Here is a 15,350-nt window from a genome sequence, read left to right as displayed (position 1 = left end):
CGTACATGTTAAATTATGGCTGTGTCCGATACAATTTACAATTGTCGTCAGTGTCCTGTAATTCTTGCCATACTACTAGGTCACAACCTATGACTTTTACTTTTACCACCTTTCTACTCAGTGCATCCGCATTACCGTACTTCTTCCCAGGCTTGTGCACCACCTCGTAGTCGAATTCACTAGGCCTCACAGCCCACCTAGCGAGTCTAGTGGACGGATCCTTCAACCCCAACAACCACTTCAACGCAGCATGATCTGTCACTACCCAAAATATCCTCCGATATAAATAACATTTAAAATATGTGATTCCATAGATTATGCTAAGCATATCCCTCCCTGTTTTTGAGTAATTCCTCTCTGCTACATTCAACTGCCTAGACGCGTAGGCTACAGAATGTTCTTTCCCATCAATTTCCTGACCAAGATCATACAATAATGCTTGATTTGATGCATCGCATGCCAGAATAAATTTCTTTTCAAAATTTGGAAGCATAAGAACCGGACTATGTGTTAACACTTTTTTCAGTTTGTCAAATGTTTTGACACTCTTTTGTCCACTCAAATTTCGCACAGTTGCATAACAATCACGTCAGTGGCTGTGCTAAATCTGCAAAACCCTTCACGAACTTTCGATAGAAATTGGAAATTCCGACGAATGATTGCATTTCGTTAACTGTTTTCCGCTCCCGAAAATCTCTTACAGCCTACCCAACCTCAGATCTGTTCGCACTCTGTCCTTACTGATGATGTGACGTAAATAATTCACTTCTTCCAATGCAAAATGACACTTCTCCAGGCTCAACGTCAAACGAGCTGCTCTTAACCTCATAAACACTTCCCTTAACCACTGTCTATACTGCTCAATACTACTTGAAAGCACTATAATGTCATCCAAATAGACAATACACTGCCGCGGTTTCAAACCACTCAACACAGTCTAGCAACCTGTGAAACATTGCTGGAGGGTTTTTCAAACTGAATGGCATTCTGATGTACTGGTAAGGCAGTTTTCGGACGATCCTCTGGAGCCACCTGTAATTGATGATAATCACTTGTCAAATCCATCGTAGAGAAGTACTGACATTGTCCTAAGGAATCCAAAGTCTTCGATGTGTTTGGAATGGAGTATGCGTCCGTTACTGTCTTATTATTGAAGTATCGGTAGTTCCAACAGAACATCCATAGATTTTTTAGGCACAACGACAATACCCGCTCCCCAGCAACTTTTACTATGCTCTATAATACCGTCCGCAAGCAGCTGATCAATGAAATCCTCCACAATCGGGTGAAAATACCTCGGTATTCTGTATGGTTTTTGGTAAACACGTGCTTCGTTACCTGTTGGCATCCTATGTTGAACTAATGGAGTTGCTGGTGATTGCCCTTGCGGAAACAACAAATCTTTAAATTCCCACAACAATTCTTACACATGCTCTCTTTCTCCTCCTTTCAAATGCTTAACTTTGTTTCGCAGTGCAGTTCTATCGGGAGGTAGTGGTTGATCGCTACGTCTACCTCTCGAAACCAGTCTTCGTCAACTGGTACATCCAAATTCGCTACTAAAGCTTCTTTCCTCCAATTCGCGTCTACTGCGCTAAAATTATCCACTTCGCAACCGCTGGTAGCATAACTTACTGCCAACAGGCCCGTAACTGGCTGTAACTTGTGAGCTCCGAAATATTGCACCGAAGCTAACCTTTTCCCATCTCAAAACGGTGGTGATGCTACAATACCAGTGATAAAAGATCTGATTTCCCTTATTTTATTATAACGATCGTTTCTCCCTACGTAGCTCGGCATCAACAAAATATTTTCGCATTCGGAGGAGAGAGTTGGTCACCGGAATTTCGTGAGAAGATTCTGCCGCAACGAAAAACGCCTTTTTTTTAATGATGTCCACCCCAAATCCTGTACCATTTCAGTGACATTCTCTCCCCTATTTCGCGATAATACAAAACGTGCTGCCCTTTTTTGAACCTTTTCCATGTACTCCGTCAATCATATGTGGTAAGGGTCCCACACAGCGAAGCAGTAATCTAAAATAGGACGTACAAGCATAGTGTAGGCAGTCTCCTTAGTAGATATGTTACATTTTCTAAGTGTCCAGCGAATAAAACGCTGTCTTTGGTTAGCATTCCTCACAACATTTACTATATGTTCTTTCCAATTTAAGTTGCTCGTAATAGTAATTCCTAGGCATTTATTTGATTTTACGGGCTTTAGATTTGACCGATTTAAAGTGTAACCGAAGTTTAACAGATTCCTTTTAGCACTCATGTGCATGACCTCACCCTTTTCGTTATTTGGGGTCAGTTTCCAATTTTCGCAATATACGGATACTTTTTCCAAATCGTTTTGCAATATTTTAGCCAATTCCTCTTTCTTCTTGCACGACCTGATGCTGTGAAATGCATGTCACTTCCTTCGTATCTTTTGCTCAGTACCACATCTCTTTAAAACGCTTCTCTCACTAGTTGTATTGTTTGATTGCTATATGCATTCTCCTTCCTCACATTCCTCATTTACTAAGAAAAGTTTTAAGCAACTTTCTGGTATCTGTGCATGGTCTGACTGAACTCTGAAAGACATACACCCAGGTATTCTTCTATAAAATAATTTTGCTGTTTTCGAGGCCTAGAACTGCCTGATTTTCATTCAGAAAGTCTACATTAATAATTAGGTCAATAACTAATTTTGCTACTACTAGAAAACACAGTCTAGTAAGTGGCCTTGATACACTAGTTCCAACCAGGCCTGGTGGCTAATCTCATGACTGTTCCTACTATGGCTCACTTAAACTTCATCTTCTTCATTGTTAATACCGGCTAATGTTAGTTATCAATACACTGCCTGATTGCTATGTCTGGCACGGCAGAAAGCTGACTCCCACTGTTCAGACTCACGTTTAACTTTATCTCAGTTTTCAAATCTGTGATTACAGGTAGGCACGTTCCATTAATTACCTAACATTATTGATGTATCTTTCAACATCCATTAGATTTGATGATGCCTGGATATGTGCCCCCATAGAATGTTCGTAGCTCTTATTAGTTTAAAACCTTAACGTAATCCAGCCAAGTGAGTAGCTTTCTATCTCCTTTATAGTAGGCGCTAATAGTTTTTTCGCTTAACGGCCTACAATTTATATGAATGTTGCTGTATTTTTAACCTGAAGTAGCGATTCATTACCGCAAAACCGGATGTACCTTGATTCCATAATAAATGAGTCCGCAGCTCGTGGTCGTGCGGTAGCGTTCTCGCTGCCCACGCCCGGGTTCCCGGGTTCGATTCCCGGCGGGGTCAGGGATTTTCTCTGCCTCGTGATGACTGGGTGTTGTGTGATGTCCTTAGGTTACTTAGGTTTAAGTAGTTCTAAGTTTTAGGGGACTGATGACCATAGATGTTAAGTGCCATAGTGCTCAGAGCCATTTGAACCATAATAAATGAGGATTAGGAGCTACAAGAAGATTCTACAATTTTTTATATTTCACCACAAAAAATTTTGAAAAACCTTTTTGACTACACACAGATTATGCTTCAGTTACTCGCATAAATACTTTTCATTTTGAGATAGTTCATCAGCGTACATTTGAGAGAAATGATAGTTCATAGGGAAACTTTCTTATTTTTTATAAGAGGTTAAGATGTGCAGGTTTGCTTGGCTAAGGAGGAACGGGAAGAACCAGTAATATGATAGAAGTACGCCTTACATTAGTGACACACCTGAAGGTCAGTGTTCAGCAATCTTACTGACAGCTCAAAATGGCTCTGAGCACTATGGGACTTAACATCTATGGTCATCAGCCTCCTAGAACTTAGAACTACTTAAACCTAACTAACCTAAGGACATCACACACATCCATGCCCGAGGCACGATTCGAACCTGCGACCGTAGCAGTTGCGCGGCTCCGGACTGAGCGCCTAGAACCGCTAGACCACCGCGGCCGGCTTACTGACAGCAATGAGACGTTTAACTTGATATGAAAATGCTGTAATAATGTGTCATGAGTTTCTTTACTTAGAATTCAGCAATTTAGATACGAATGAGAGAACTGTGATTATTTTGTGAGAGAGTAATCACAGACACACAGAGCATGCAAGGTTAACGTGAACAAAACGTAGAACATGACTGAGGACGTAACTACACTAACGAGAAGATATGTAGTTGTTCAGATTTATCACAGAACATTGTGAGCACTACTGCTCAACTTCTCCCATGATTCAGAGGCCCAATTCAAAAGATTTAATTGGATAATTTGTGTTGAGTTTTCTGTGAGATATTGTTCACAAGTGGAGAATAGAATGCAGTCAGTTCTTCAGAGGAAGAATCGTTGTGCCCAAAGAACAGTAAATAAATAGCTCTGCCACAAGAAGATAAACTTGTACTGAGTCCTGAAGTAACCTCAGGAGGAAGGTAAGAGTAATCAGCAAAAGGACGAAGGGCAAGAACCACAACATGGTAAGACAAATGATTCGTAACGATTTTCTTATCTATTGCTGCACCACGTATACACTGAGGAGATAAAAGTCTTAGAATATCTCCTAATATCACGTCAGAACTCTTTTTGCCTGGTGTAGTAAAGCAGCTCGACGTGGTGTGGACTAAACAAGTCGTCGGAAGTCACCTGCAGGAGTACTGAGCCATGCGGCCTCTGTAGCCGTCCATAGTTGCGAAAGTTTTGCCGATGCAGAATGTTGTGCAAGAACTGACCTCTCGATTACGTCCCATAAATGTTCAACGGGTTTTATGCCAGGGTACATTGGTAGCCAAATCATTCGTTATAACTGTCCAGGATGTTCTTCAAATCAGTTGCGAACAACTGTGGCCCAGTGACTTGACAAGGTTGTTTGGGAACATGAAATCTATGAATGGCTGCAAGTGGTCTCAGGGTAGTAGAAAATAACAATTTACAGCCAATAATCGATTCAGTCGGACCAGAGGACCCAGTCCATTCCGTGTAAACGCAGCCCACACCGTTATGGAGTCATGACCAGCTTGCATATTGCCGTGTTCACAACTTAGATCCATGGCTTCATAAGATCTGCACTACACTCGAATCCTACCGTCGACTTTTAGCATCTGAAATCGGGACCCATCTGACCAGGCCACGGATATCCAGTCCTCTAGGATCCAATCGCTAAGGTCACCAGTCCAGGAGAGGAACTCAGGCGATGTCATGCTGTTAGCAAAGGCACTACCGTCCGTTGTCTGCTGTCATTGCCCATTATCGCCAGATTTTCGCTGCGCTGTCCTAACGGGTTCGGCCGTCGTACATCTCACATTGATATCTGCGGTTAAGTCACGTAGTGTTGCTCGTCTGTTCGCACTGACAACTCTGCACGAACATCGCTACTCTCGTTTGTTAAGTGAAGGCCGTCGGCTACTGCATTGCCTGTAGTGAGAGGTAATGCCTGAAATTTGGAATTCTCGGCATACACTTAACACTGTAGATTTAGGAATGTCGAATTTCACAACAATTTATTAAAGGAGTGTCCCATGCATGCATGTATCTCCAATTACTATTTCGTGTTCAGTCTGCTAATTCATTTCGTGCAGCCATAACCACGTCGGAAAACTTTTCTCAGGAAGCACCTGAGTACTAGTGACAGCTCCGTCTATGCATCATCCATTTATACCTTGTGTACGCGATACCACCCCCATATGTATATGTGTAGACCGCTATTCCATGACTTTCGTTAACTCATTGTAAGTAAAGGCACGAATTTGGGAATTCTTGAAAATTTGGCACAGCTGTGGCCAGAAGGTAAATGACACCGATGGGCACACCATGGTCTGCTGTACGGATATCTCGCAGCCACCGAGAGGCGGGTCTGAAACTTGGCGATGCGTAGGCGCAGGCAGCTGAGGCATAACTAGCCTCCGCTGTCTCTGGGTGGCGTCGTCTGACAGACTGCAAGCTACCGTCTGCAAGTGTGGAGCCACAAAGGGATCTCGCGGCATCCCTGGTCGCAGGCTGTCCTCAATCACAGATCGAGTTGCTTTTGGCTGGCGATTAGAGCTGCTGAGGCTCTACTGTAACAACGGCTGCTTAGTTTAGGAGTTATAAATAGTGTGCACAAGAAGCGCCAGTGCATTCAAGAGGGCAGGCGCAGGGCTTCTGGCAAGGTCTGACATTCTGCCTGCCACCCTGCAGAGATTGAGACAAGGGCCGTTTCGTCATGAAAACGTAGGAGCCGGAGGCTGTAGCAGCTGTTTCCAGCGCTGGCATTTGTGCCTATACACGTACATACGCTACGCCGCCGTTGTCTGGATCAGCAGAGGCACTGTGTACTCTTCGGCTGAATAAAGGCCGGTACCAAACTTGTCTCTGTATCTCTGCAGGTCCTGATGTCATTTAAGCCTCCCTGTCGCACCATCTCATCAGAAATCCCATTAGTGCCAGGTCGCAAGTTCAACCTTTAGGGATACTCATTTGAAAATTTTGTGTTAACAGTGATGAAAGGAAAATTATTAGCTGCTAATGATTCACCATGTGCATCATGAGGGTAACAGAAGATGAGTGCCTGTGAAGTGTACAGACCAGCTTTCTGTGGGATGTATGTATTACCCTTTACAAAATGTACATCGTCGGAATTCAAGAGAAGTTCAAAACGAACCATTAAATTGCACTATGAACAACAAATGAGAAGTGGTGCGCGAAAGTGACCATGAAGGTTCACATCATAAAGATCTAAGGCAAACTCGTTCAGCTAGGGATCCATTCAAGAATACATCTTGGTGTAACGAGGTGATGTGGACTGATGAAATGTGATGACATGCAGCCGAATGCGGAACAGTCTGTCATAGAGTTTAATGTGAAACTAGTTGTCTGAACTCGTAATCTCAGATAGTGCGATAATGTTCTACGGATACGAAAAAAGAACACATCCAGAGGCTGAATTTCTCCAGTCTTTGCAGTTGGTATGAGGAGAAACAGTCTGCTTTAAAGGAGAATGATTTTTATACACAAACCATGAAGGAACCAAAAAAAAAAAGGTAATTTTAACCAGGTATTGGCCAAAAGCAGTGCTCATATCATAGCTATAGTACTCTCTTACGCCGATGTTCCCACTTTTGCGTGCTGTGGCGTAAATATTCGCTGTTGCTCTCGCATGATCATGTATATGAGAAAGAAAACTAGTGGGCAGAACACCTCCAACAAAACAAATAACTTTCCAGCCAATTTACCGTCCAGATTAAAAGCCGGCATAATTTCAAACGAATACGTTAAGGGTTTGATGTTAGTTGATCTTAATACAACTCCCATCGTACCTGTCCTTTCCAGGGTTGATTTCATGTACATTTCCCTTTCAAATCCCGATTGGTTGGAGTTAAAAAAAATTCCTTGCTGAACGATGGGTTGTTTCTTTAACTCATCTACAAATTTCCGGGCCATTCTGTAATGCTGAAGTTATGCAATCATCCACTGCTTCCCTGGAAATCACTGTAATCTAAGTCGTTCGCAATCCGATGTGAAGTAAAGTAGTACGTCGCTATCATGCGCATCTTGTACATTATATTGAGCAACCTTGAAAGGCGCAATCTCCAGTTTTTGTAACAAGTGCATCTTGTGTTCCCTTGAATATCAGTAGGTTTTCTTATGCACTACACAGCCATATTTCTGCATTCCTTATTCGAACCGGCCGTGATGGCCGAGCGGTTCTAGGCGCTACAGTCTGGAACCGCGCGACCGTTACGGTCGCAGGTTCGAATCCTGCTTTAGCATGGGTTTGTGTGATGTCCTTAGGTTAGTTAGGTTTAAGTAGTTCTAAGTTCTAGGGGGCTGATGACCTCAAATGTTAAGTCCCATAGTGCTCAGAGTCATTTGAAGCATTTGAACCATTTGAACCTTATTCGAAATCTGTTCATAATTGCTTTCTTACTATGCTGTGACTAATCTGTGTACGTATTATGTTTAGTACTCGCTCCTTGGGCAACGATTGTCTTTTACTATGTTTCATTGGAAACGGCATTTCTGTCTTCCTGTCCGACAAGAACGATGAACGATGAACTACATGTTTTGACAACTGTTTCAATATCACTTTCATTTGTTACGCACGTTTCATCATTGCTTTCCTCATGTAAATTGTTCGCACCACACATTGCACTGACTCATCCTGCAGAACGTTAATATTTCATCTGCCCTTCATTTCTCACTCCGTGAAATCCCTTGCTCAAATTTTCAAATGTGTGTGAATTCCTAAGGGACCAAACTGTTGAGGTCATCGGTCCCTAGACTTACACACTACTTAAAGTAACTTACGCTAAGAACAACACACACACCCAGGCCCGAGGGAGGACTCTAACCTCCGGCGGAGCGGCCCGCGAAATTCCTTCTGCTCCTTTCTGACGAAATGTCAACTTCGGCAATTGTTGTTGTAGATATAATGATATGTTTGCTTCGTTTATCGTTGCCACTGCTCCGATTTGTATCAACACCACTAGCACTGTAGCACTGTTGTGTGTCACTCCTAAATTAAGCTGTTCAGCTACACTCGGCATTCTCATACTGTGCTCACAATTGGATACATCCATTGCCACTAGCAGACGATGTTTTGGTTGCATGGTAGACAATTGAGGGATATGTAATGCTGTAAACATCATTGGTCTTCTGTGACCTCGTACTCAAAGGGTTCTTGGTCAGTCACTGAGGCTGGAGTATCGTAACAGTGTCTCGATTTTTTATTTGCTGGATGTAAGATAACTATCGATGGTACCGAAAGCATCTTATATGATGGCGTAAGTCGGGGCCAATAGAATTTACATTAAGGAACTAACAATAACACACTAACCATTTTGTGAAAATTGCGTACATATCAATACACACTTTCAATATATAATGTAAAGGAAAATAAAGCAAGATAGTATCTGCAATTGTCATGAAACTGCCTGTTTATTGATTTCCTCAAACTCATATAAAATTTTATGTAAACCTATATTGTGCTTAGATGTACTAGGATAATTTTCGTGATGCACCTATTTTCGAGGACTGTGCATAGTCACAGGTGCGGAAAGGGGGACAAGACTCTGACTCGGATTGTGTGCAAGGAGAACCAGGTCCAGCTGCAGGTGATGTCCACGGAGTGCAGCCGAAATTGGGGCGGTAGGATACCTGGTGGCAACCGGTTGCTGCGGATCGTTTACTTTCGTTATCGACTGAACAATGAAAGGACGAAACATTGGGACACGGGTTACTCTGGTGGACGGTCCAACTAGAGTCTAAAGTTGGAGAACTGTAGAACAGAGACGTGGCTTCCCCATCAGAACATGGAACGCGCCGTAACTCGGGACACCGCAGCTGTGGATGTTTACACTGGCAACCTCTTGTGCTGAGAGCGACATTACTTATCCTGATGGCTCTCTGTGCAGCAGAAAATGAACATTTACCTATGGCCCATCATACATGTGTACAGAGGACCTATAGTACAGGGCTATTACAAATGATTGAAGCGATTTCATAAATTCACTGTAGCTCCATTCATCGACATATGGTCACGACACATTACAGATACGTAGAAAAACTTATAAAGTTTTGTTCGGCTGAAGCCGCACTTCAGGTTTCTGCCGTCGGAGCGCTCGAGAGCGCAGTGAGACAAAATGACGACAGGAGTCGAGAAAGCGTATGTCGTGCTTGAAATGCACTCACATCAGTCTGTCATAACAGTGCAACGACACTTCAGAACGAAGTTCAACAAAGATCCACCAACTGCTAACTCCATTCGGCGATGGTGTGCGCAGTTTAAAACTTCTGGATGCCTCTGTAAGGGGAAATCAACGGGTCGGCCTGCAGTGAGCGAAGAAACGGTTGAACACGTGCGGGCAAGTTTCACGCGTAGCCAGCGGAAGTCGACTGGAGACCGACAGCGCCGACTTCATCTTTCAACAGGATGGAGCTCCACCGCACTTCCATCATGATGTTCGGCATTTCTTAAACAGGAGATTGGAAAACCGATGGATCGGTCGAGGTGGAGATCATGATCAGCAATTCATGTCATGGCCTCCACGCTCTCCCGACTTAACCCCATGCGATTTCTTTCTGTGGGGTTATGTGAAAGATTCAGTGTTTAAACCTCCTCTACCAAGAAACGTGCCAGAACTGCGAGCTCGCATCAATGATGCTTTCGAACTCATTGATGGGGACATGCTGCGCCGAGTGTGGGAGGAACTTGATTATCGGCTTGATGTCTGCCGAATCATTAAAGGGGCACATATCGAACATTTTTGAATGCCTAAAAAAACTTTTTGAGTTTTTGTATGTGTGTGCAAAGCATTGTGAAAATATCTCAAATAATAAAGTTATTGTAGAGCTGTGAAATCGCTTCAATCATTTGTAATAACCCTGTAAAAGCCGGCCGCGGTGGCCTAGAGGTTCTAGGCACTTCAGTCCTTAACCAAGCGGCTGCTGCGGTCGCAGGTTCGAATCCTGACTCGGGCATGGATGTGTGTGATGTCCTTAGGTTAGTTAGTTTTAAGTAGTTCTAAGTTCTAGGTGACTGATGACCTCGGAAGTTAAGTCCCATAGTGCTCAGAGCCATTTGAACCAACCTATAGTAAAATGATGACTAGAAATACCTATATTCCTTTTCTAATGTCAGTATTATAGCATGTTTCTGTCACGTTACAGTACCGTGCCCGAGGCGATTCTCCAGTTACCATAATATGCTCTCCTACAGGAAACACCCATATGCTCTCAACTACAGTCTACAATCTTTATCAGAATATGCACCACAACCAAAAACAATAGATAATAAGAACTTATTTATTCTTATACATTTCTGTCAATGTTTTTACCATGGCTGTATTACTTTCGTAAAATAACAACAGACTTCAGTCACAATCGTGACTTTATTTCAATTCATGATGCATTTCGATCCCAGGGGGCTGATCTTCAGCTGCTTTGACAGTCTACATCGATTATTTTTCAAGATTTAGCTTATTTCTGGTCCTGTTAAGATTACAATGGTATATTACAAAGTGGGCACATTGTGAATATAGTTTACAAAACTTATACAAATCGAAAAATAACTTACTGTTTCCAGAGGTGGATATGTGGGTTTTGAACCACAGTATGTTTAAACATATTTATGAACATGCACACTCTTTTTGTTGTATAGCACATTTTGTAAACGCGTTACCAAACAAGGCAATGGGTTTCAAATGTAAAGATTCTGTATTCCTACAAATACACAGATGTTATTTGAAAGGGAATACAAAGACATTATATTATTACTTACACAGGATATCATTTACAAAAAAATATTTGTGAATATATCAAACGTGGATTATGTTATAAAATTGGTTCAAATGGCTCTGAGCACTATGGGACTTAACATATGAGGCCATCAGTCCCCTAGAACTTAGAAATACTTAAACCTAACTAACCTAAGCACATCGCACACATCCATGCCCGAGGCAGGATTCGAACCTGCGACCGTAGCAGTTGCGCGGTTCCCGACTGATGCGCCTATAACCGCTCGCTCACAGCGGCCGGCTGTTATCAAATGGTTGCACTATTAAATATTTGTTTCTTTCGGAAAGTTGAACTTTTAAAGTTACTAAGAAAAAATTGGTTGCTAAACTTTGTTTCAAAATGTATTCGGAAGATTTCACTTTGTGCAATATTATTTCTAATTGTTCTGGTAGATCAAGTTTTTTACCATCGTTTGCTGTGTGGAGTGCAGTTAGGTTGTTGTCGATATCAGTCTGTGTCCGTTAAGGTACATGTGTTAGGCAACTGTGGATTTGTCAGATTGGTTAAGTCTAAAAGCATCAGTGTGTTCTTTGTGACTGCTGCTATATTGGAGACTCAATGTTCGACAAAGCAGGTGGTGTACACCTGAAGTTCAGTTAATTAGGCAGGTGTTGCGGAAAATTCTATGGTTCCCGTAAATCAGACTGATCGACTGCATTATCGTCAAAAGTCCGCTCACTGTAGGAGAAATAAAGTATTACTAAATGGCAAATAATAACAGTAGTCATACTAACGGGAAAGAGAGATGGAGGAATTAATACTTAGATTAGAACGAAACAATCTTCTTTTTACTCTACTCAGGGGTGGTGGATGATCTCTGACACTTCACGGTAGTGCTTTTGCTTGAATGAATTAGAGACTATGAATGCCAGGTCCACTGTCAACACGTTGGGTGCTCTCACGGGTGGTGGATGGAAGAGCCGTCGTAAAAATTTGCTGCTTTGAAGACCGCGCCGCAGCGTATAGTGTGAAGCAGTCGCCCTCCGTTTCTGGCGGTGGCGCCGCTGTGGCAATCGCAGCTTTGGTGTCTCCTTCTGGTGGAAAAGGTGAAACGTTGCCTTTTCACGTGCATTTAAGGGGCGCTATAAGCTCGCTAAGGGGTCAGTCTGTCAGTCTCGGGAGTCTATTCAGTTGGTCAGTCTGTCAGTCTCGGCGAGTCTGGTCAGTTGGTCAGCCGGGTCAGTGTGGGGCAATCAGTGTCCGTCTGTCGTCCGGAGTGCTAGTATGTGTTAGGCCGCCAGTCTGCTCGGGTTTGTTCAGGCAATGGGCAATGGCGGTCGGATCTATCGGTTGGTCGGACGCGCACTGGGACACAAGATGACTGACTGGTCCGTCTAGAGCGTCGGCGCATGTGAGGTCCCCACGTCATTCCTGTGGGCCGCGCCGTATAGCGAGAGGTAGTGACTTCGCTGTCGACACGAGAACAACAGGAGTCAACCCACGACATCGGGCTGGCCGGTGCGAGCTGCGACGCCGTGAGAAGGGAGATCGGCGCGCCTTCCTGCGTCCGTTGAAGCGTCTGGCAGAGGACGGTTTGGGAGAGCGTTTTGGGTGTGCTGCACCAGGTCTTCGCCAGGCATCGCAGTTTATTAAAAGTTAAATGATTCGTGATATGTTGTTTTATTTACCTGTTTATTCTACTGGTTTTCTTGGTCAGTCTTTCGTCCCCAGCTTGCTCGTTTGCTTGTTTGCTTGTTTGTCGGTCTGCCGTACGTTAATAGCTGCCTCTGTCCTGTTTGTCGGATTCGGTGTTAACGAATTTATTGCTTAAGGTGTAAAGTCCGAATTCCTGAAATATGTTTTCATCTTGCCTATCATCTTGCGAGGTGGTATATGTGTAATGTAGAACATGTTGGTACATTTTATGTAAATCTGCTTTTCATGGATTTTATTTAAATTGTCTTTTTAGTATATAAAGTTTCCAACCTTCCACCGTAAGAGTTCTTTTAAAAACAAGTTGCACTTTCGGTGGCAAATAATTTTTAATGTGAGTGTTTTGTACCATTTACGGGGTGCATAGTTTATGTGTTTGTGTGAGTTGTTAAACATTTTTAGTTTAAAGTAATCTGGTGTGTTGCAGATTTGAACCAGTGTAGTCTTTCAGAGGCAGTGTTGTGAGCGGTCGTGACTACGGCCGTGTTAAAAGGGAGCGGCAAGGTTCTCAGCCCGAAAAATAAAAAATGTTATTTCTGCCTCTGAATAAACTTTAACATGATATTTACAGGGTGCTTTCTGATTATAATTTTAAATTTGTTTTTAAAAAAATGGCTTTGGGGAATAAAATATTCATTTATTTCTTCAGGATGAATTGCTAGTAAATAGAGTAAATTCTTAAGAAAAGGTTTTCAAAGTGTAATATCACGGTCCAGATGGTCAATAGGAGCACACTGTTCCCGTGTGGGAGGGGAGATGTCATTTTTAGGTTATAAAGTGCAACCCTTATGATGACAGTCACTTCCAGCTAATTATGAATGGCAGCTATAGCAGATATATATAATTATAGAGGCACTTATAGCCCTTAATTATATCATAAATAAGCAAAACAAGAGCCTTTGTCGTACAACTGATATATCCCCACTACTCACAATATCTCAGCCACACTCCATGTCGACCACTGGCTCCACAGACAGCCTGGCTTCATGGCATACCAGGCCCCAGTTGGTAGTCTCGCTGCTGGCCATCAACTAACTCACTCAGCTCCAAAGATGACACCTTAGGCCTACCGCACCACATCCAAATGAGTTGAGCCATGACCCCATAGTGCGGCTGGCACCGTCAAATGCCTCAGCAACTGCTGGCCACTGTGGCTTCTGGTGGAGGCTGAAGCAGTCATTGTCACATTTCCGAGTCCTCTTTCCTACACCACCTGGAACAGCCCACTACCACGCAACACAGCCATTGCCCCAAGGCTTAACTGCTGGCAATACACCACAGGCTTTCTGGCTGCCCACCATTGTCCCACCATCAGCCTCCAGAGGATGCTCACCACTCATAGTGGAGCTGGTGACTGATGTCGGTATCGGGCCGCATCAGCTCGCTTTGGAGCGATGCTGTTGCGGATCCCACGCCACCAGCCCCGCACTCTGTTCATACTACAGCATCCGAACACCGCTGCCGTGGTCGACTGGGTGGGCAGGGCGAGCAACGTGCCTGTGTGTCCCGTAAAGTAGAATAGATGGTGATCTGTGCCAAGTCTGCCGTAAGAGCACAATGCTGGTGCACTCACAAGTATTTTGGAGCACATAGTTCGTCGTACATTGTTGAACGTGGAGTTCCGCAGTAAACCACCCCTACGTGTTCATGTGTTGACCCAATGACATAGGCAATTACGGTTGCAGTTGTCACAATACATCGGGAACGTCTCGGCTCTTCGGGTGAATGACATTTTGCTAGAATAGGTCGATGGTCGTCTCCACAAACGCCCTTATCGAGGTGAATGGCGACTCAAAACGTGTAGCGCTGCAGAGACGCAGGTTGGTGGGAGCAGTATTATGCTATGGGAGAATTTCCGTAATACTGCTTTTATCGTTACCCCGACGAGAATTTCATCATATGGCCCCAGGGACGTAAAAAACTGGGAGAATTCTTAGAATATCTGAACAGCATTCACGATCAGAATTACAAGGTAAATGCCGTGTGGCTAGGGCCTCCCGCCTGGTGCAAGTCTTTCGAGTTGACGCCAGTTGGGCGACTTGCGTGTCGATGGGGATGAAATGACGATAATAAAGGACAACACAACACCCAATCCCTGACCGAAGAAAATCTCCGAACCAGCCGGGAGTCGAACCCGGCCGTTGGGTATTTCTGTCATTCTGTCACGCTGAGCACTCAGCTACCAGGGGCGGACAGGTTTACGATGAAAGTAGTGACACATGGTACACTCCGCTTCCTTGACGTCCCCGTTCGGTGGAAATCCAATTGTCACCTCAGCCACATTGTCGAGGGAAATCTACACACACGGATTGGTATCTGCACGCTCTCAGCCACCATCTTCCGGCACAAAAATGTGGCGTTCTGAATAGTCGTCTCCGACACTGAAAATCTGCTACTAGAAGTAAGTCTTCCGGGGAAAATGGCATAAATCACTACGAGGTATCA

Source organism: Schistocerca cancellata, chromosome 2 (assembly GCF_023864275.1).
Source record: "Schistocerca cancellata isolate TAMUIC-IGC-003103 chromosome 2, iqSchCanc2.1, whole genome shotgun sequence".
Taxonomy (NCBI): domain Eukaryota; kingdom Metazoa; phylum Arthropoda; class Insecta; order Orthoptera; family Acrididae; genus Schistocerca; species Schistocerca cancellata.
This window is presented reverse-complemented; position numbering follows the sequence as displayed.